This window comes from Hyla sarda, chromosome 1 (assembly GCF_029499605.1).
Source record: "Hyla sarda isolate aHylSar1 chromosome 1, aHylSar1.hap1, whole genome shotgun sequence".
Taxonomy (NCBI): domain Eukaryota; kingdom Metazoa; phylum Chordata; class Amphibia; order Anura; family Hylidae; genus Hyla; species Hyla sarda.
In genome coordinates, this window is record NC_079189.1 from 135,809,439 (window position 1) to 135,832,311 (window position 22,873).

General features: G+C 43.9%; 1 long non-coding RNA gene across 1 annotated transcript in view; it reads left to right on the plus strand.

The window, feature by feature from the left end:
- LOC130358542 (uncharacterized) overlaps nucleotides 1–22,415 on the plus strand; it is a 65,785-nt gene extending 43,370 nt beyond the window's left edge. The window contains exons 3-4 of the long non-coding RNA XR_008889563.1: nucleotides 20,187–20,222; nucleotides 22,007–22,415. This is a non-coding gene — a long non-coding RNA (uncharacterized LOC130358542). The remainder of the gene's footprint in view (nucleotides 1–20,186; nucleotides 20,223–22,006) is intronic.
- Nucleotides 22,416–22,873: the final 458 nt, after the last annotated feature.

Sequence of the window (22,873 nt, forward strand, 5' to 3'; positions counted from 1 at the left end):
TATACTTAACATTGCTACTGTTTGCTCTCAAACACTGCGGCCCACATTTATCATTGTAGCTGAAAGTGAAGCATTTTTTACACCTTTTTTTGTGTGCTGGTAATGTGTAGGAGCACCACATTTATTAAATGTTCACAGAGCATTTGATACGTTTTGTGCAGGTTACATTTTCTCAAATTTCTCTCTTCACATTCACTAAAAAGCTACGCCAGGTCTGGGCTGGTGTAGTTTTAGAGACTTTTCAGTGGCTGTGCGCCTTTTTTGCGCCTTTTTACAAAAAGGTGCAGTTCATAAATCCCTTCTATATAATGTGTATTGCCAAAATCTGTGGATTTCAACTCAAAATCATTGGATTGCAACTCAAAATCAGCAGAAATGTGTAAACAAAAAGGCGCAAAAAAGGCGCAAATAAAGCCTGCTCGCACCTTTTTGTGCCTTTTGTAGACACAAAAAACAGTCTAAAGACAATGATAAATGTCGGCCTGCTAGTATACCAGGCATTGCCACATTGTTACCATGCAATAATTGTTACATTGTTGCCAACGGATACCTTTCATTCTACAAACAGCGCATTGAACAGTACAATTCTGCACTTTACATATTCGTTTCTATTCAAAAGACACGTGCACCACTATTTAATTTTATTCTTACAGGCTGGAATATCCACAGACGTATGGCTTTTATATTGATTGTATTTTTTTTTTATATATTTTTATATTATAATGTATTCTATGCTATCTAAGTAATTTTATAATTTATAAAATTGTATTTTGTGTCCCCGCTGACCCACAAGGGCCCTGTGTTTCACGGAGCACATTACATATTTTAAACAATTAATTAATAAATGTCTATCCAGTATTCAACATCCTGAGCCTCAATGTTCCTTTTAATCACTTTAACTTTAGGACACCGTGGGTATAGGTGCCATTTGAGTTGCACGGATCAAGGTTATTAGCAGATAGGAGCCTCTCCTATTTTCTATATATTGCTTTTTGATGTATGTTTGGGGTCATTGTCCTGCTGGAAGACCCAAGATTTCGGACGCAAACCCAGCTTTCTGACACTGGGCTGTACAGTGCGACCCAAAATCCCTTGGTAATCCTCCGATTGCATGATGCCTTGCACACGTTCAAGGTACCCAGTGCAAGAGGCAGCAAAACAACCACAAAACATCATTGAACCTCCACCATATTTCACTGTAGGTACTGTGTATTTTTTTTGTAGGTCTCATTCCTTTTTTGGTAAACAGTAGAATGATGTGCTTTACCAAAAACCTACATCTTGGTCTCATCTGTCCACAAGACCCTTTCCCAGAAGGATTTTGGCTTATTCAAGTTCATTTTGGCAAAATGTAATCTTGCTTTTTTATGTCTGTGGCAGCAGTGGGGTCCTCCTGGGTCTCCTGCCGTATCATTTCATTTCATTTAAATATTGACGAATAGTTTGCGCTGACACTGATGCTCCCTGAGCCTGCAGGACAGCTTGAATATCTTTTGAACTTGTTTGAGCCTGCCTATCCACCATCCGGACTATCCTGCGTTGACACCTTTCATCAATTTTTCTCTTCTGTCCACGCCCAGGGAGATTAGCTACAGTGCCATGTGATGCAAACTTCTTGATAATGTTGTGCACTGTGGACAAAGGCAAATCTAGATCTCTGGAGATGGACTTGTAAGCTTGAGATTGTTGATATTTTTCCACAATTTTGATTCTCAAGTCCTCAGACAGTTCTCTTCTCCTCTCTGTGTTGTCCATGCTTAGTGTGGCACACACAGACACACAATGCCAAGACTAAGTGAACTTCTCTCCTTTTTATCTGCTTTCAGGTGTGATTTTTATATTGCCCACACCTGTTACTTGCCCCAGGTGAGTTTAAAGGAACATCACATGCTTGAAACAATCTTATTTTTCCACAATTTTGAAAGGGTGCCAATAATTTTGTCCAGCCCATTTTTGGAGTTTGGTGTGACATAATGTCCAATTTGCTTTTTTTCCTCCCTTTTTGTTTAGTTCCAATACACACAAATGGAATAAACATCTGTATAGCAGAACATGTGTTACTGCAGTCCTTTTCTGTTCTTCCTTTTCTTGAAAAATGTCAGGCCAACATTTATGGCCATGGCGGTATGTCACTAGCAGCATCTTAACTCTTGTGCTGCATCAATTACAAACGGCTGGAGATATTTTGATAAAACTTTCTACACAAATTACTTATATGTCCACTTAAAATATAGGAAAGTTAAATTGACCCTAACCTACCCCCATTTGTGAGGTTCATGGTATTTTTCTAAAGTCTTATGCAAGTATAAGGGCCTTCCAGTACTCCACAAGCTCCACTCTGCATCTCCGGTTAAGTGTGTCGGTCCAGCTTGAGAGCCACGCACCTCCCGCATGCCATGCCCCTTCTTTTTCTTTGCCCTTTGTTTGCTTTGGCTCAGGCAGTAAAACACCCTTTTTACCAAATACACCCACATCACAGGTCATTCAACCAACATTTCTTTATCAAAGCTCAGCTTCACCAACTTGACAAACTTCACTTCTCTGGGTGAATGTGTCAGTTCAGCTTGCAAGTTACCTCCCAAAAGCTTTGCCCCTTTGTATTTTCAGCCTACAATCTCTTCATCACAGCTTAGTTCCTCTTGTGGACAGGATATGAGGTCGGGATATAAGGATGGGATATGAGTTCAGGATATGAGGTCGAGATATGAGGATAGTATATGAGGACGGGATATGAGGTTGGGATATAAGAATGGTATATGAGGATGGAGTATGAGGATGGGATGTGAGGTTGGGATATGAGGACAGGATATGAGGTCGAGATATGAGGATGGGGTATGAGGATGGGATGTGAGGTTGGGATATGAGTAGAGGACATGAGGTCAGGATATGAGGTTAAAGGGGTATTCCAGGCCAAAACTTTTTTTTATATGTCAACTGGCTCCGGAAAGTTAAACAAATTAGTAAATATCTTCTATTAAAAAACCTTAATCCTTCCAATAGTTATTAGCTTCTGAAGTTGAGTTGTTATTTTCTGTCTAACTGCTCTCTGATGACTCGCGTCCTGGGAGCTGTGCAGTTCCTATGGGGATATTCTCCCATCATGCACAGCTCCCGGGATGTGACATCATCATTGAGCAGTTAGACAGAAAACTTCAGAAGCTAATAACTATTGGAAGGATTAATAGAAGTAATTTACAAATCTGTTTAACTTTCCAGAGCCAGTTGATATATTTAAAAAAAAGTTTTGCCTGGAATACCCCTTTAAGATATGAGGATGGTATATGAGGACAGGATATGGGGATGGGTTATGAGGACGGGATATGAGGAAAGGATATGAGGACAGGATATGGGGACGGGATATGAGGACATTGTTGCTTTTCCTCTCCCACAAGGTTTAGGTAGAAAAACCAGGCAATGTCGGGTACTCTGCTAGTAAATAAGTAAAATAAAAAAAATTATTAATAATTAATCATAATCAAAACAAAGACCATCGACATGTAACACACTATAATTGATAGTATTTGTGATTACTTAAAGGACAACTGTCACATATTTTCCTTCCCACACTAACCACAGGTACTGAAGAATTGTGTAGGGGACGCTGATTCATATGATCCCTACCTTGCCCGGATCTGTCCGGCTGTTCCCCCAGAATCTTAGTTTTTCTATATATGCAAATGTGGCAGGGTTATGGTTATGAATATTCTTCCTCCCTCCCTCCGGCTCTCCCTCTCCCCGCTGCTCCTAACTGGTTTTCATGTGCGGTTTCCTGATATGCGCAGCGAAGACCAGTTAGGAGTGGCAGGGAGAGCCGGAGGGAGGGGGGGATGAATATTCATAAGCAGGCGGTGCTGGGGATAGGTGGAGCTGACGTCACAGTGCTACTAGGCTACTGAAAAACCCACCTGTGCCAGATACAGCAACATTTGCATATATAGAAAAACTGAGATTGTGGACGAACGGCTGGCCGGATCCGGGCAAGATAGGGATCATATGAATCAGCATCTCCAGCACTATCCGTCAGTACCTGTGGTTAGTGGAGGAGTGAACATGTGACAGTTTTCCTTCAAGCTGGTTACTTAGATTCCATAATCATATGGGCCCAAAATTGCTAAATAACAGACTTAACAATTGTATATTTGTACCCTATTCCACTCTGATTACCAGCCAATACTGTGTCCTACATATGTTCTCCATATTGTGAAAATGCATTTTTTTTATGCATTGTTTATTGTGGTCAACAATTAACTGCTGTGGTAGCCTGCTGTGTCACTGCTGAAAAGGATAGTGGGCCACAGTTGCTACCAGTGGACAGGAAATGGCACTAAATTGATAAAATAAGTATAAAGTTGTTATTTTTCCATTTGCTGTAGGTGAAGTTTCTGGAATTCAAGTACGCATAAATTGTGTTATAGTGGACCTCCTGTGTGTACATTTTTGTGTAATATGTGCATTTTCAACAAAATTTGCATGAATCTGAATATGAATATGAATATTTAAAGATTATGCCTCAAGGTCTTTCAGATTATGCAACCTATCTATTGTCCATCATATATGTGTTGGTATATAGAAAGGTAATGTAGCACCCACCCTCCAGACAGTTTCAAGTGAAGAAAACACTGCAGTTTGCTGAAAGCCTGGGGGGAGCAGCGACAGCTTCGTTTTGGAGTCAAAAACTGCTTGATCACGCCTATCTTGCATTTCCTGATGTTTTTCTGCACCTTGTGATGTTTGAATAAAGATTCTTCACTTGAAACCGTCTGAAGGGTGAGTGCTACGCTACCTTTTCAACTGTATTGCCATGCCGGCACCCCCAGAATCCACACAGACACCAGTGTCTCCCACCGATCACAGCACGTTTTCATATTCTATAATAACCACCTTGGTGCCAAGCCTTTCTTGTTTCTCTTAAGTATACCATACATCATTAATATGATTAGTCTATGAGTCATATGTTGTATGACATGTCTAAATAACATGAAACCAATTGTTTTAGTATCCTGCTTGCGTTAATGTGAAAATAAAATTCTAAAGTTTTTATCCACTATCTCTGTGCTGGTGTAATACCTGTATTTTCTGTGTTGGTGTATATTCACACCTGCTTTTCATGCCTGACCCATTTTTGCATATTGTGTGCTTTGGTCAGAATAGTGTAAATGTTTCCAGCCAATTAGCTCTCAGGTGGGGTTATTTAGACCCCAGCTCTTCTGGTATTCCTTGCTGATAATTGCACTATGTTTCTAATAACACCATACTCTGTGTCTGTCACATTTATCCTGAGTTCAGTTATGGCTTTTATCATGCATCCATGCATCTAGATTTAAGCCTTGTTATGTTTGTACTTTGTTTTGGGTTTTAGTGTTATGCTTTCTTTATATTTAGTGTACCTTGGTTAGACCCGTGTTCAGATTGTATTCTGTGATTAATTGTATGTAGTTCTTGTTCTCAATCCAGTATTCGGTATTTAGTATTCCTGTTTAAAATCTTGTCCCGTACTCCTCCATGTTATGGTGTTTGGCTTTTTAAGTATTTCTTGAAGTCTGCTTAGACTAATCTGGTTCTCAGTCCAGTGTTTGGTGTGTAGTATTCATGTTTAGAATCTTGACCCATATTCCTCCATGTTATGGAGTTTGGAGTTTGGCAATTCAACCTCTTAAGGACTCAGGGCGTACCTGTACGCCCTGAGCCCAGTCCCAGTGTGAAAAACGGGGTCACACTGGGTCGGTCCCGGCTGCTAACGATAGCCAGGACCCTGGGCTAACAGCGTGTGGCACCGATCGTTGTGCCGTGTGCTGTTAACCCTTCAGACGCGTCTGAAAACGAATGTAAACGCTTCTCGGCAGCTCAGTTGGGCTGATCGGGACATCGCGATAAAATCGCGATGTTCTGATCAGCTGGGACACAGACTGAGGTCTCCTTTCCTCTCTCCGTGGCGTTCGATCGGGTTTGATTGCTCCAAGCCTGAGCTACAGGCTTGAGCAATCGAGCCCCTATCTCGCTGATCCATGCAAAGCTATGGCTTTGCAGGGATCAGCATAGGAGATCAGTGTGTGCAGTGCTATAGCTCCCTATGAGAGCTATAGCACTGTAAAAAAAAAGTGAAAAAAAAAGTTAACAAAGGTCATTTAACCCCTTCCCTAATAAAAATTTGAATCACCCCCCTTTTCCCATAAAAAAAAACAGTGTAAATAAAAATAAAAATTAACATATGTGGTATTGCCGCGTGCATAAATGTCCAAACTATAAAATGATATCATTAATTAAACCGCACGGTCAATGGCGTACGCGCAAAAAAATTCCAAATTCCACAATTGCGTAACTTTGGTCACTTTTTATATCATAAAAAAATAAATAAAATGGAATCAAAAAGTCCGATCAACACGAAAATGGTACCTTTTAAATTTTAAACGTATACATTTTCCTGATTGTAGTTATGATTTTTTTCAGAAGTGGGACTATAAGTAGGGTATCATTTTAACCGTATGGACCTACAGATTAACGATAAGGTGTAATTTTGACCAAAAAATGCGTAGAAACGGAAGCCCCCAAAAGTTACAAAATGAAATTTTTTCTTCAATTTTGTCGCACAATGATTTTTTTTTCCGTTTCGCCGTGGATTTTTTGGAAAAATGACTAATTTGCCTGCAAAGTAGAATAGGTGGCGCAAAAAAGAAGCCATCATATGGATTTTTAGGTGCAAAATTGAAAGCGTTATGACTTTTAGAAGGTGGTGAGGAGAAAATGAAAATTCAAAAACTGAAAAACGCTGAGTCCTTAAAGGGGTATTCCAGGCAAAAACTTTTTCTTTATATATCAACTGGCTCCGGAAAGTTAAACAGATTTCTAAATTACTTCTATTAAAAAATCTTAATCCTTCCAATAGTTATTAGCTTCTGAAGTTGAGTTGCTGTTTTCTGTCTAACTGCTTTCTGATGACTCACGTCCCGGGAGCTGTCCAGCTCCTATGGGAATATTTTCCCATCATGCAAGGGATATTCTCCCATCATGCACAGCTCCTGGGACGTGACATCATCATTCAGCAGTTAGACAGAAAACTTCAGAAGCTAATAACTATTGGAAGGATTAAGATTTTTTAATAGAAGTAATTTACAAATCTGTTTAACTTTCCGGAGCCAGTTGATATATAAAAAAAAGTTTTTGCCTGCAATACCCCTTTAAGGGGTTAAAAATCTCTCTCATCCTTTACACAGGTAATAAGAGAAATTTAGAAGGGAGAAAAAAGTTATTGAATAATAAACTGAATATACAGGAAGGGCACCTTGGAAATGATGAGGTTGTTTAAAAACGTTCATCTTGAATCTCAGTGACCAAGAGTCCCTTCACTTCTAATATGTTCTTTTAAATTTATCCCCTCAAAGAATCTCATATACAGTACTTCAGAGAGGAAAGGTAAAAGCCCTGGGACAGAATTTTGGTAAAAATGCTCGAACATTTTCCCACAGAAATATATTGAAACAATTATGGATAGTGAGAAGAATGATGTTATAGTTGAGCAATAATTGAATAATGAAGAGAAAAGACAATTGAACACGATAAAAGGGAAAAAGGGATATTCTGATATAAACTGACCACCATTATATATATATCAGTTTATTCTTCTAAGTCTATTGTTGGTCTTGAAAGAGTAGATCCTAATGAAAGAGGGGAGACAGACATAAAATACTGCTACAAAGGGAAGCCAGCTGGTTAGCGGAGCTGGAAGCAACTGGTGCAATTGGTCTAAATGAACGGAACGAGTTTTCGGCTTTTCTGTAAGTTCCAGGTCCAGTCTATTGTTTTTATGTAGTTTATACGTATAAGTTATTATGCACATGCATTTTGCATTAGTATGTTTTTACTGGCATTTTTTACTATACATGGATTATATAAAAAGGCAATACCTGCGAGATTATGTAAATTTCGGGCCTGAGGAAATGCCCAGAGGGCTGGAAATGGTGCTGTCGCTCCGGTCGAGGCTCCTTACCACCTACTGCCCTGCCGCTACATCCGTCCATGTGTAACCGCCTTTGTTTTCAAGAATTAAGAGCACAGTATTTGAATGTGGTGAGTGATCCGCGTCTTTCTTTCCCATCTTCTAAGCCTATAAAGGTTTATACAAATGAATAGAAAATCAGTCCAGACAAATGTAGATCACCTCCTTTTCAAATGTCTAAATTTAAATAGTTGTTATGTAAACATGGCTACATATTCTTAAAACGATCAGGGCTTGTAGACACTGCAGACATTCAACTGGCAGAATTCTGCCGCTGAGTCTCATTGTTTTCTGTTGCTTTGTTAAGGCTGTGGAGTCACCAGTAGAAAGTAAAATGTTCATTCTTTGGACACAATTTTTCCCAGACTACATTGCTTTCTATAGAGATGGTGCATGTCCACATGGTCCTACCGCCAAAGTATTCAGTGGCGTCTGCTGCAAGCCAAATTGTATCCATAGTGTTGACAAGCCCTAATTCTGTCCCTAGTTTGTGTTTGGTATTGAAGTCCAGTCCCATTAAAATGATTGGGGCTGAGCTTTAAAGAGGTGCTCTTTGTGGACAATTGTGGGCAATTGTAAGGCTAGTTTTTTTTCTGATTTTTGGAAAACTGTCACTGCAATTTTGAGCCAAAGTCAGAAGTGGATCCAGTAGGAAGGAGAAGTATAAATCCTTCCTTTATATTTCCCATTCCTTATGTATCCACTTCTGGCTTCGGCTCAAAAACTGCAGTGGCAGGTTTCCAAAAAAACTTCAGAAAAAACCTTTGTTGAAACCTAACCTGATTTTATTATTATCATTAATATTATTATTATTATTATTATTATGGACAACTAGTTTAGAAGAGACTTTCTTTGAATATAGGTTTCTAATAAAATGTAAGTGACAAAAATATCTGCCATTTTACCATTTCATAACAGTTTTAAAGAGGAAATCCAGAGCTTAAATATTAATTAGTTGCAAATTACATTTCATTATCAGATCCCACAACTATGAGTACACTATACAATAGAGACAGGACCTGCAGCCAGGGGCTAGGATTTCTACCATGAAAGATTAGAAACAATAGAAAAGTTGTCTGCTGGTGCAGATTTCAAATGTAAATTTTTGGGGTTGTTTATTACCCTCAGGCTTCTTTCACACTGCCGTTTGTGCCCGGCGTTAGAAGATAGCGGGAGAAAAATGTGTGCTTGCAACGTCTTTTTCTCCCACTATCTTTTGGCGAAATGACAGCAGCAATAACGGATGTCAGAAAAACGGAGGTCAGCCTGCTTATTCACCTCCAAAACATGACTCTGTCCAGCTGTGCAGCATTGCCAGCTTGGGCCTGTTTGTGGTAATCTATTTGGTTACATACAGACAAAACTTTTTTGTTATATGGAATTTTATAATTTATGGTTTTTTTTTTTCATTACAAGTCATGTGATTCTTTCATCAAGTATTCTACTGACGAGCTCCACTTCTGTCCCAGGTTGGGCGTGGTATTACAACTTGGCTCCATTCACTTCAATGGAACTGAGCTGCAGAACCACACCCGACCTGGAGACAGACAGGAAGCATTTAGCTCAGTTTTTTTCTATTCCTGGATAACCTGTAGGTTGGACCAGTGAAGTTTATTGTTCCTGTACTTACTATAACAACCTAGACCTACCCAGGCTGCTCTAAGGTCTGCAATCTATTTCAGCACCAAAGACTTCCTTGCGGGCACCACCTGGTAAGGATTAGTGTGCCTTATACCCTTGTTTTTGACAATAAAAATGTAGACATTACTCAAAAAACTATATATACTCTAAATTCCTGTAAATATTACTATATTAACTTTTATTTCCGTAATTTGTCATAACAAATACATGACTTGACTTATTTACTGTGTATATCTCCTTACTTTATACATTTCATAGTTTGGATATGTTACAAAATATAAAAATAAAATACAGTGAACCAAATACTAAACTTTTTCAGAACTGACAAAGCAGTCTTTCGGTGAAACCAATAAGCTCTACTAGGGTACATCCTGCAGAGATTAATGTGATTTATCGTAATTGTTCACTTTTCTAAACTCTCTAGTAAAGTTCAATTACTTGAAGACAGTAGGGAGAATCTGATGTAGAATTTTAACTGATGTTAAAATGTTGAATGACCTTTTGGACATTTTTTGACTCACAGAAAAAATATATATATACAATATACATGTGAAAGATAATTCCTCTTATTACTCATATTGGCTATATGACAGGTCTATTAAGCTGTACTGATGTTAATTGGTTCATGTATCTTATATGTGCTTGATGGATGTTATTGTGATTCTAGGGATTTGTTTCAAAGTATGGCCGAATTCATAGAATTTTCCGAAAAAATTTGTTTCGGTCTAAATTTATTCATGGCAAATCACTATTAAAAATGGCTATTTCTGGCCTACAGAGAGCCTCAATAGGGGTGTAGAACACTTTGCCTTGCTGTAACACGCATAGGGTGTGTGCTGGGTTAGTGAACTAATACTGCACTATCCATATTTGTGAAACTAATACTGCACTATCCATATTTAATAAAGCACTATCCATATTTGTGAAGTTGGTGTGGCACCATGGTCAATCTACTCTGATGCATCAGGCATTGGTGGGTGGAAATCCTGGCTGATCCATGCCTGATTCATCTTCACAAAGGTCAGTCTCTCCACATTTTTCGTGGACAGATGAGTTCTCCTTGGGGTTACTATGGCCCCTGCAGCACTAAACACCCGCTCTGATAGGACACTACTGTCTGGGCAGGACAGCCTTTCAAGGGCAAACTCTTAAACTTGAACTGCTAGTTGCTGCCACAAATCAAGTTTGGCTGCCCAGAAGTCCAGTGGATCTTCAAGGTGTGTTGGCATGGGCATGTCAAGGTATGCCACCACCTGCTGGTTCAGGTCCTGCTCCAGGTATACCTGCTGCTGATGAGTTGCTTCACCAAGAGGGTGAAGAAAGCTACTCATCAGTGACTGTAGACTCAGGATGCTGCTGATGGAGCTTGGACTGCTCCTGCCAACCCAACCCTCCCCAGCAGCCATGGCAGTGGAAGGTGAGCGCAGAGGGCCCCCCGAATCAGACCTGCGAGAGGATGGATGATGGCGCAGATAGGCATCCGCCAACTGACTACGTAGGATGTCTCTCTTAGTAGGTCAGTTTTTCCTTCCTCTCAGATGGTGTGAAAAAGGCCTCTCTTTTGTGGCGGTAGCGAGGGTCAAATAAGGTGGAGAGCCAGAAGTCAGCATGGGTCCTCCTCCTTCAGTTCAGCCCCCAGAGGGCTCATGTGTCCGTGAGATGTAGGCTCCAAGTCTCCAGTGCCCTGACCAGCCATCGTTTCCAACACGTGTTGTTGTAGATGAAGCAGTGGAATGACGTTGTTCCTCTTGTAATCCTGGTGACTGACTAATAATGGGGCTTCCTCAAAGGGCCTGAGCAAACGGCAGGTGTAACATATGAGCTGCCACTGGTTGACATTGAAGTTACACAGGGGAGTCCCCCTATCCGCTTGGATCATCAAAAAATCAGTGATGGCTTTTCTCTGTTTGTTCATATGGAGGGTAGAATTCCAACTTGTGGAAACGTCGCAAATCAGACTATATTGGGGGATGCCGTTCTGCTGCAGCTCAAGGAGGGTGTGCTTTGCAGTGTACGAGTGGCTGAAGTGCATGCAAAGTTTCCTTCCCATTGTTAGGATGTCTTGCAGATGGCGGGAACACTTCAGGAACCGCTTGACAACCAAATTGAACACGTGTGCCATGCAGGGTGCATGGCTCAGGCTTCCTTGTCACAGTGCAGACAAGATGTTCTTCCCATTGTCGGTCACCATGGTTCCTGTTTCCAGTTTTCATGGAGTAAGCCATGATTCAATATCTTTATGAATGACTTTTAGCAGTTCCTCCCCTGTGTGACTCAAGGTAAAGGTCCCCTGTGTGACCCCTCGCCAAGGTAAACCATGTGAAGAACAACGTGACACTGCCTTGCCCTGCCCACATGGTATGCTGGAGGTGCACTTGAGACTTGAGTGCTGAGGAGACTTGAGAGCTAAGGAGACGGTGGATTTGCACACTGTCACAGGACCAACGGCCTGAGAGCGTGAAGGCAGAAGCAGCGTGACCTGTCCAAGTTGCTGTTGTGGCTGTGCAGGAATCACATTCACCCAGTGGGCCGTAAATGACATGTATTGTCCCTGACCGTAGTTACAGCTCCACATGTTGGCGCTGCCGTGCACTTTGGTACACACCGACAGGCTCAAGGACTGGCCCACCTTCTAGTCCACAAAATTGTGCAGGGCTGGTACTGCTTTCTTTGCAAAGAAATTACTGATTGGGACTCTCCACGTCGGCTCGGCACAAGCCGACGGCTCGGCACTACATAAGTCCACCACTTGAAAAAGGAGGGACTGCAGCACCAGCAACTTGGACAGGAGCACATTCAGCTTCTGCGCCATTGGATGAGTGGGCGCATACTGTTGTCTCTTGAACATGGCTTTGCTGATGGATTATTGGCGGAATGACTGACTCGAAGAAGGAGGAGCAGGAGCATCTGGAGCGACAGAAGGAGGGTATGACACACAGCTCCCTTCGGCTGAGGTGGTAGAGCCTTGGCTGTCTGAAACAAAGAGTGGCATGCCACTGGGTGATGTAGCAGGCTGGACCACCGCATCGGAGCCACGGTTCTCCCAGACCGCTTTATGGTGACGCTGCATATGTTGTCGCAGGGCCGTGGTGCCAACATTGGGCCCCTGACCACGCTTCACCTTCTGCTGACATATCTTGCATGTGGCCATGTTAACCTCCTCCGGATGCTTGATAAACAACTGCCACACTTCCGAGTAGCTGATTTTCCCACCAACAGTCCGCACTGATTGACTGCTACTGCCGCCGACTCCAGGAACCCCTGTTCCACTACCTCCCGGGAAGGTAGGCTGCAGCAAAGCAGGTGGTCTACCCTGGGGACGTTTGGCTCCAGAGTTTCCACCTCTGCCACCGTGCTCACTGCCAACCATGCTACCACCTTGCTGGCTCAGTTGCTGCCTCACGGGAAACCTGCAACTCTCTTCTCCTGAGGATGATGAAGCCCCTTCTGCACCCGGCTCCCAAGAGTGATCGGCTACGTCACTGATGTCCTCCTCAGGTTCCTCAACAGTGCCTGCTTCAGGAGCCTGAATGCTTGCAACACCACCTCCCACGTCACTCTCCTCATTACTACTTGCCCACCTAGCGGAAGAAGCAGCGGATATTTCCTCCACTTCTTGTCTAGGCAGTGGCTGCTGACAGTCCTCTAGATCGTCCTCACTAAATAGTGGAGCTGAACCCACAGCATAAGATACTTCTGTGGGGGAGGGAACAGAATAGGACAGAGGCAATGGAAGGACAGGGACTGCTCATCGGGCCATGCCAACTGAGGGTTGTGTCTGAGAAACCCACCGACTGTTGACTAGGGGTGTTAGATGTCACTTGTGAGGAAGTGGATGACCGTGTTAACCAATCAATGATGGCAGATGGGTTGCTGTTCGAGACACGACCGCTAGCTGATACTGGGAGCTCAGGCCTCTCGCTGCGACTCCTGCTGCCACTCACCCCTAGTCTGCTGTGACCTCTGCCTGATGAATTTAGGCCTCTGCCACTCCTCTCTGCACGTCCTGGCACTTCTCTGCCTGACATATTTAGTGCTTATATGAGGGGAGTACAGTACGCTCCACTACACTTAAAACAGTATTTGTGTACAACACCAGCTGGTGTGTACTTTTGCCTGGCCATTAACAGTACCTATGCCCTTGAGACTTTAACAGGAACAAAATAGTACACCACTTAGATGTTCGTATGTGGTATGCAGTACTTATGAGGGGAGGACAATGCGCTCCAGTACCCTTTAAAAAGTATTTGTGTACAACACCAGCCGGTGAGTACTTTTGCCTGGCCTTTCACAGTATCTAGGCCAGACCTGGGCATTGTACGGCCCGCGGGCCGCATACGGCCCTTTGATTGGCTCTGACCAGCCCGCGCTGATTTTCGTGCCGTACAATGCCCAGGTCTGCACCAGCCTGTGCACTGAGCTCCCGTGCCATGACAGGAAGTGCTGACAGGAAAAGGGAGGGGGCGTGCACTCTCTCCCCTCCCCCGCCTTCTCTCTGCCGTGCAGTCTTAGAACCTCGGAAGGCAGAGGAGAGGCTGTTTATACTTTCTCCCTCCGCACCCTCCCCTCAGCTCTAAACTCTGGCCGGGTGAATGTTTCTGTGTTGTCTGTGTATATATGTGTCTGTGTGTTGTCTGTGTATATATGTGTCTGTGTGTTGTCTGTGTATATATGTGTCTGTGTATATATGTGTCTGTGTGTCCGTGTGTATATGTGTCTGTGTGTGTTTATGTGTGTATTTATAAGTGCCTGTCTCTGTATGTGTTGTCAGTGTGTGTGTGTGTGTGTGTGGGGAGGGGGGATGTTGAGCTGCCTAATCTGGGGGATAACTATGCTCCTAATCTGGGAGACAACTATGCTGCCTAATCTGGGGGACAACTATGCTTCTAATCTGGGGGATAACTATGCTGCCTAATCTGGGGGATAACTATGCTGCCTAATCTGGGTGATAACTATGCTGCCTAATCTAGGGGACAACTATGCTGCCTAATCTAGGGGACATCTATGCTGCCTAAACTGGGGGACAACTATGCTCCTAATCTGGGGGATAACTATGCTGCCTAATCTAGGGGACAACTATGCTGCCTAATCTAGGGGACAACTATGCTGCCTAATCTAGGGGACAACTATGCTGCCTAATCTGGGGGACAACTATGCTCCTAATCTGGGGGACAACTATGCTCCTAATCTGGGGTACAACTATGCTCCTAATCTGGGGGGGCAACTATGCTCCTAATCTGGGGGGCAACTATGCTGCCTAATCTGGGGGACAACTATGCTCCTAATCTGGGGGATAACTATGCTGCCTAATCTAGGGGGGCAACTATGCTGTCTAATCTGGGGGGCAACTATGCTGCCGAATCTGGGGGACAACTATGCTCCTAATCTGGGGGACAACTATGTTAATCTTGGGGAAAACTATGCTCCTAATCTGGGGGGAAACTATGCTAATCTGGGGAAAACTATGCTCCTAATCTGGGGACAACTATGCTAATCTGGGGGACAACTATGCTAATCTGGGGGACAACTATGCTCCTAATCTGGGGGACAACTAGGCTTCTAATCTGGGGGACAACTATGCTGCTAATCTGGGGGACAACTATGCTCCTAATCTGGGGGGAAACTATGCTAATCTGGGGGAAACTATGCTCCTAATCTGGAGGACAACTATCTGGGGGACAACTATGCTAATTTGGGGGAAAACTATGCTCCTAATCTGGGGGGAAACTATGCTAATCTGGGAAAACGATGTTAATCTGGGGGACAACTATGCTAATCTGGGGGAAAACTATGCTCCTAATCTGGGGGGAAACTATGCTAATCTGGGGGACAACTATGCTAATCTGGGGGACAACTATGCTCCTAATCTGGGGGAAAATATGCTAATCTGGGGGACAACTATGCTAATCTAGGGGACAACTATGCTCCTATTCTGGGGGACAATTATGTTAATCTGGGTGAAAACTAGGTTAATCTGGGGGACAACTATGCTGCCTAATCTGGGGGACAACTGCTGCCTAATCAGGGGGGACAACTATGCTGCCTAATCTGGGGGATAACTATGCTGCCTAATCTGGGAGACAACTATGCTGCTTAATCTGGGGGACAACTATGCTCCTAATCAGGGGGACAACTATGCTGCCTAATCAGGGGACAACTATGCTGCCTAATCTGGGGGACAACTATGCTGCTTAATCTGGGGGACAACTATGCTGCCTAATCAGGGGGACAACTGCTGCCTAATCAGGGGGACAACTATGCTGCCTAATCTGGGGGACAACTATGCTGCCTAATCTGGGGGACAACTATGCTCCTAATCTGGGGGACAACTATGCTGCCTAATTTTGGGGACAACTATGCTAATCTGGGGGAAAACTATGCTCCTAATCTGAAGGTAAACTATGCTAATCTGGGGGACAACTATGCTAATCTAGGGGACAACTATGCTCCTATTCTGGGGGACAACTATGCTAATCTGGGGGGAAACTATGCTAATCTGGTGGACAACTATGCTGCCTAATCTGGGGGACAACTGTTGCCTAATCAGAAGGACAACTATGCTGCCTAATCTGGGGGACAACTGTGCTGCCTAATCTGGGGGACAACTATGCTGCCTAATCTGGGGGACAACTATACTCCTAATCTGGGGGACAACTGCTGCCTAATCAGGGGGACAACTATGCTGCCTAATCAGGGGGACAACTATGCTGCCTAATCTGGGGGACAACTGCTGCCTAATCTGGGGGACAACTATGCTGCCTAATCAGGGGGACAACTATGCTGCCTAATCTGGGGGACAACTATGCTCCTAATCTGGGGGACAACTGTGCTGCCTAATCTGGGGGACAAGTATGCTAATCTGGGGGAAAACTATGATCCTAATCTGGGGGACAAGTATGCTAATCTGGGGGACAACTATGCTCCTAATCTAGGGGAAACTATGCTGCCTAATCTGGGGGACAACTATGCTCCTAATCTGGGGAAAACTACCCGGCCCTTCACAATATTTTAGTTTCTAATGTGGCCCCATGGAAAAAATAATTGCTCACCTCTGATCTAGGCCCACGATACTTTAACAGGAACAAAATAGTACACCACTTAGAGGTACGTATTTGGTATGCAGTTATGAGGGGAGGACAATGCGCTACAGTAAGCTTAAAAAAGTATTTGTGTACAACACCCGCCAGTGAGTACTTTTGCCTGACCTTTCACAGTATCTATGCGCTTGAGACTTTAACAGGAACAAGATTGTACACCACTTAGACGTACGTATGTGGTATGCACTTATGGGGGGGAGGACAATGCTGCCTAATCAGGAGGGACAACTATGCTGCCTAATCTGGGGGATAACTATGCTGCCTAATCTGGGAGACAACTATGCTGCTTAATCTGGGGGACAACTATGCTCCTAATCAGGGGGACAACTATGCTGCCTAATCAGGGGGACAACTATGCTGCCTAATCTGGGGGACAACTATGCTGCTTAATCTGGGGGACAACTATGCTGCCTAATCAGGGGGACAACTGTTGCCTAATCAGGGGGACAACTATGCTGCCTAATCTGGGGGACAACTATGCTGCCTAATCTGGGGGACAACTATGCTGCCTAATCTGGGGGACAACTATGCTCCTAATCTGGGGGACAACTATGCTGCCTAATCTTGGGGACAACAATGCTAATCTGGGGGAAAATTATGCTCCTAATCTGAAGGTAAACTATGCTAATCTGGGGGACAACTATGCTAATCTAGGGGACAACTATGCTCCTATTCTGGGGGACAACTATGCTAATCTGGGGGGAAACTATGCTAATCTGGTGGACAACTATGCTGCCTAATCTGGGGGACAACTGCTGCCTAATCAGAAGGACAACTATGCTGCCTAATCTGGGGGACAACTGTGCTGCCTAATCTGGGGGACAACTATGCTGCCTAATCTGGGGGACAACTATGCTCCTAATCTGGGGGACAACTGCTGCCTAATCAGGGGGACAACTATGCTGCCTAATCAGGGGGACAACTATGCTGCCTAATCAGGGGGACAACTATGTTGCCTAATCTGGGGGACAACTGCTGCCTAATCTGGGGGACAACTATGCTGCCTAATCAGGGGGACAACTATGCTGCCTAATCTGGGGGACAACTGTGCTGCCTAATCTGGGGGACAAGTATGCTAATCTGGGGGAAAACTATGATCCTAATCTGGGGGACAAGTATGCTAATCTGGGGGACAACTATGCTCCTAATCTAGGGGGAACTATGCTGCCTAATCTGGGGGACAACTATGCTCCTAATCTGGGGAAAACTACCCGGCCCTTCACAATATTTTAGTTTCTAATGTGGCCCCATGGAAAAAATAATTGCTCACCTCTGATCTAGGCCCACGATACTTTAACAGGAACAAAATAGTACACCTCTTAGAGGTACGTATTTGGTATGCAGTTATGAGGGGAGGACAATGCGCTACAGTACGCTTAAAAAAGTATTTGTGTACAACACCCGCCAGTGAGTACTTTTGCCTGACCTTTCACAGTATCTATGCGCTTGAGACTTTAACAGGAACAAGATTGTACACCACTTAGACGTACGTATGTGGTATGCACTTATGGGGGGGAGGACAATGCACTCCAGTACACATAAAAAAGAATTTGTGTACAACACCAGCAGTCACAATAGTGCTGCAGCACACAGTTGTTGTGTACTACACCCAAAACTGCACTTTATCTCTCAATCTCATGACTGGAGGGATTTTAGATACGTACTCAGGGTATAACGAAACCTGTAAACTACCCCCAACGAACTCCATACCCTGCCCTCTCTCCAACCACCCCCTTTCCCATAAAATACACAAGATGTGTTGGAGAAAAAAGGTCTTTCAGCCCGTTTATTTAACACACCATTATACACATATAAATATTATAAATAACAATATAGACAGTATAAACAGTATCAACACACTATACATAACATGATCAAAATTAACAGGATGGGTCCCTGGAGGTCTTAACTGTATTCTAAAATTTTACCAAACCGAAGGCACTAAATGTTCCTTTTACCCTTGGCCGCAACTCCCTGACCCAAGGGCACCCACACCGCTCAGTGCCTGTTTCCATCCAAAACTCCTGGGGCCCTACACACCACCAGGAGACCCAGTCAAGCTGTACCATAACAACTGGCCAACTCTCCACCATTTCCATACTCTTAACAATATTTTTAAAACCTTACACACCTCCAAGGACCCATATACCTGCCTCCCTCAACTGAACCAAAACTGCACGCATAAAGGGTGGGTGAGTGGTACTTCTTCACCTAACTTTCCCACCGCTGGCTGGCTCCTCCCTCTTCCAGCCCCTATATACCCCCGTTACTCCACCCCTTGGCTTCCGCACCCCCCAATAGCAACCCCACTAGGAAAACCGCCAATTTAACCCCCCAGATGTCTGTGAAACCTTTTAACCCTTTAAGTACACTAAAACCCCCATCAAGCCGCTACTCTGCTACGGTGTTACCCTCCGCTCTATACGCTCCCATTCCCTTGCCTATCAGTGCTTCTAGGCAGGATTTGTGCTTGAGCTGAACCGCTGCTGTTCTGTACACACTGCTCTCTGTCCTTCTCTGTAATAGAACACTGTAGTGACTGGGAGGTGAATCGCTGCAGTAAGAATGCTTTTCTGTGCAACACCCACTGCTCTCTGTCCCTCTCTCTGTGCAACTGAATGCTGATGTTACTAGAAGGCGAATCACTGCTGCAAAAAAAGCTTTTCTGGCCAACACACAGCACTGTCTGTTCCTATCTATCTCTCTGCAATGAAAGGCTGAAGTGAGTGGCCGCAATATGGCTGCCGATTATATAGGGCTGTGACATCACAGGGATGGATGGCTGCTGATAGGCTCCATGCTGCATGTTATTCAGGGTCATCCGGCCTACCCTTGTTCCCGCCTTACTCCTGTTCTCTCCTCTTCTCCCGGCTTCCTGTGCTGACAGCCTCTGCAGAGCCGCTCAACGCTTTGTGCGTCTTAAAGGCGCACTCGGTGTTAAAAGCTGTGGTCACTCTGGGATTCGGGACAGGTGTCCCAGTCCGCGGGCGCAGCCCCCCTCCCCCTCCCCTTCACCTGCTGGCCCAGTCGCAGGGGGGACGATGGGGCCCGCCGGTGAAGGGTCTGGTTATGCACATGCAGCATGTTGCAACCCTAGGGCCCTGGGCACTTGCTGTACCCCCCTGATGGCGTCCCTGTCTATTTTCCTTACAAGCAGAGAGCTTCAAAGTAAAAAAAATGTAATTTTCAAATTTTTCATGAAATTTGGGAATTTTTCACGACGAAATGATGCAACATAATTTACCACTAACATAAAGTAGACTAGGCGGCGATTGAGTGAAACAATTAAAAAGTAGAGAGGCCTTCTGGATACATACTTTACAAACTCTCGAACCAATGGGTCTCAATAGAGAGTATGACATTGATAATTTATGCTTATAATTGTTATTTTGATCAGGTCATTTTTGAACTTTGATTATTTTTTGCTTACTATGAAATCTGTTTTTTACTCACAGGCCAATTAATCCAGGATTGATGGAGATTCACTCTATGTATCCTTTTTTCCTATACAAATTATCATCTATTATGTTTCCACTTTAACCCTTGCCTCCACTCTTCACATTAGTTCCTTCCTTGTAGTCCTCTTCTCTACAATTTTCTATTTCTCCCTTTTCTGTTTTTCCTTTCCTATTTACCGTATTTATCGGGGTATACCACGCACCGGCCTATAACACGCACCCTCATTTTACCAAGGATATTTGGGTAAAAAAAGTTTTTTACCCAAATATCCATGGTAAAATGAGGGTGCGTGTGTGCGCGTGTATACCCCGATATACCCCCAGGAAAGGCACGGGGAGAGAGGCTGTCGCTGCCCGCTTCTCTCCCCCTGCCTTTCCTGGGGTCTAGAGCTCTGCTGTCGGCCCTTCTATCCCCCTGGCTATCGGCGCCGCTGCCCGTTCTGTCCCCCTGACTATCGGTGCCGGCGCCCCATTGCCGGCGCCAATAGCCAGGGGGAGAGAAGCGGCGCCGACAGCCAGGAGGAGAGAAGGGGCAGCGGCACCCATTGCCGGCGCCGCTGCCCCGTTGCCTCCCCCCATCCCCGGTGGCATAATTACCTGGGTCGGGTCCGCGCTGCTGCAGGCCTCCGGCGTGCGTCCCCTGCATCGTTGCTATGCACGGCGCGGCACACTGACGTCATGCGCCGCGCCGTTCAGCGCATAGCAACTACGCCGGGGACGCACGCCGGAGGCCTGCAGCAGCGCGGACCCGACCCAGGTAATTATGCCACCAGGAATGGGGGGAGGCAACGGGGCAGCGGCGCCGGCAATGGGTGCCGCTGTCCCTTCTCTCCCCCTGGCTATCGGCGCCGGCAATGGGGCGCCGGCACCGATAATCAGGGGGACAGAACGGGCAGCGGCGCCGATAGCCAGGGGGAGAGAAGGGCCGACAGCAGCGCTCTAGACCCCAGGAAAGGCAGGGGGAGAGAAGCGGGCAGCGACTGCCTCTCTCCCCCTGCCTTTCCTGGGGGTGTATCGGCGTATAACACGCACACAGACTTTAGGCTAAAAATTTTAGCCTAAAAAGTGCGTGTTATACGCCGATAAATACGGTATCTCCTTTTTCTCTTTCCACTCCATATTCTTCCCCCTTTTTTCTAATCTACAGCATCACCTATATGGCTACCTTTTTTACTGTGTTCATCTAATGCCCATCTATCATATACTAATTCAGTATACTACCAAATACTTATGCCCATTTACCACCTAATGCCCATCTATTATATACTTATTCTTTCTATTATCCTTTATTTTCTCTTTTTTTTTATATCATTACTCTTCATATATTCATATATTTTTCTTGCTCTTCTTATTTGTATAATTCATTAATTTCCTCTTTCATTTTTCACTTTTAACTCTATCCTATCTAACACACCTTGCGTTCCATTCCTCACTTCCGGTCTTTATATTGTATTGCACTTCCGGAGCTCGGAGCTTGACACGCAGTTGCGTTCCACTAACAGATTCCTTCTACTGCGCAAGCTTGAGATGTCACTTCCGTTCAGCCCGTGGCCTCCGGTCGGATATTGAGACCGGTGTTTTCCCATTCTCCATACACTGCTCTCGTGTCTTATGGTCACGCTACAATTTTCTTTATTGCACGGCTCTTGGCCGGTTCTTCTACTCTCCGCACCAGTCCTGGTAAGTATAGCCATACCTAGTGATATAGTTCATGCCTCATTTATATACCGGATCCCTCTATTACATATTTAGTTGTTACTATTATACTATATACTGGGACCCTGACTGTTTACTTGTCCTTAACTTACCCTCCTCAGACTGCTTTTGGAATAATTATACCTAATAAACTTCTAATAATGTTATTTCTATGTACATCCCAGATGGTTCTTTTCAGTATCATGTTACCAAATTTTACATGTGATAAATATGTCTATGATATGGATTATGTGATGTGAACTTCTTTTTAGTGCTCTTAACATTTTACATTATCAGGGATTCATATGACTTGAATAATAGATCCCTATATTGCCATATTGATACATGATTCTATTATCCACGATATCTGTAGTATAACTGTACTGTGTTACACTATCATGCTTTCAGTATATCACCTATGCTTTATATTTTGTACATAACTTTGTTTGTGTTGATATGATCCTCACTTTTGTTTTGTATTTATTATGTTATAGTATAAATCTGATGAAGGTCCTGGTAGGGCCGAAACTTCAATTGATTTAAGGACTGTGAAAATAAAACTCTTTGCATCAGACATTGGAGTGGCAAGTTTTTCTTTACATAAACTAAAAGGATTGGGATTCCTACTTGGGTACTAGTCGAGAGGGAGTGACATATTCTCTTCACATAAAGTAGAATATGTCACGAAAAAACAACCTCTGAATCAAATTCATAAGTACAAGCATCCCAGAGTTATTAATGCTTAACCTCTTAAGGACCCAGCCATTTTACAACTTAGGACCCGGCCATTTTTTGAACATCTGACCACTGTCATTTTAAACATTAATAACTCTGGAATGCTTTTAGTTATCATTCTGATTCCGAGATTGTTTTTTCGTGAAATATTCTACTTTAACATAGTGGTAAAAAAAAATTGTAACTTGCATCCTTTCTTGGTGAAAAATGTGAAAATTTTATGAAAAATTTGAAAATTTTGCATTTTTCTAACT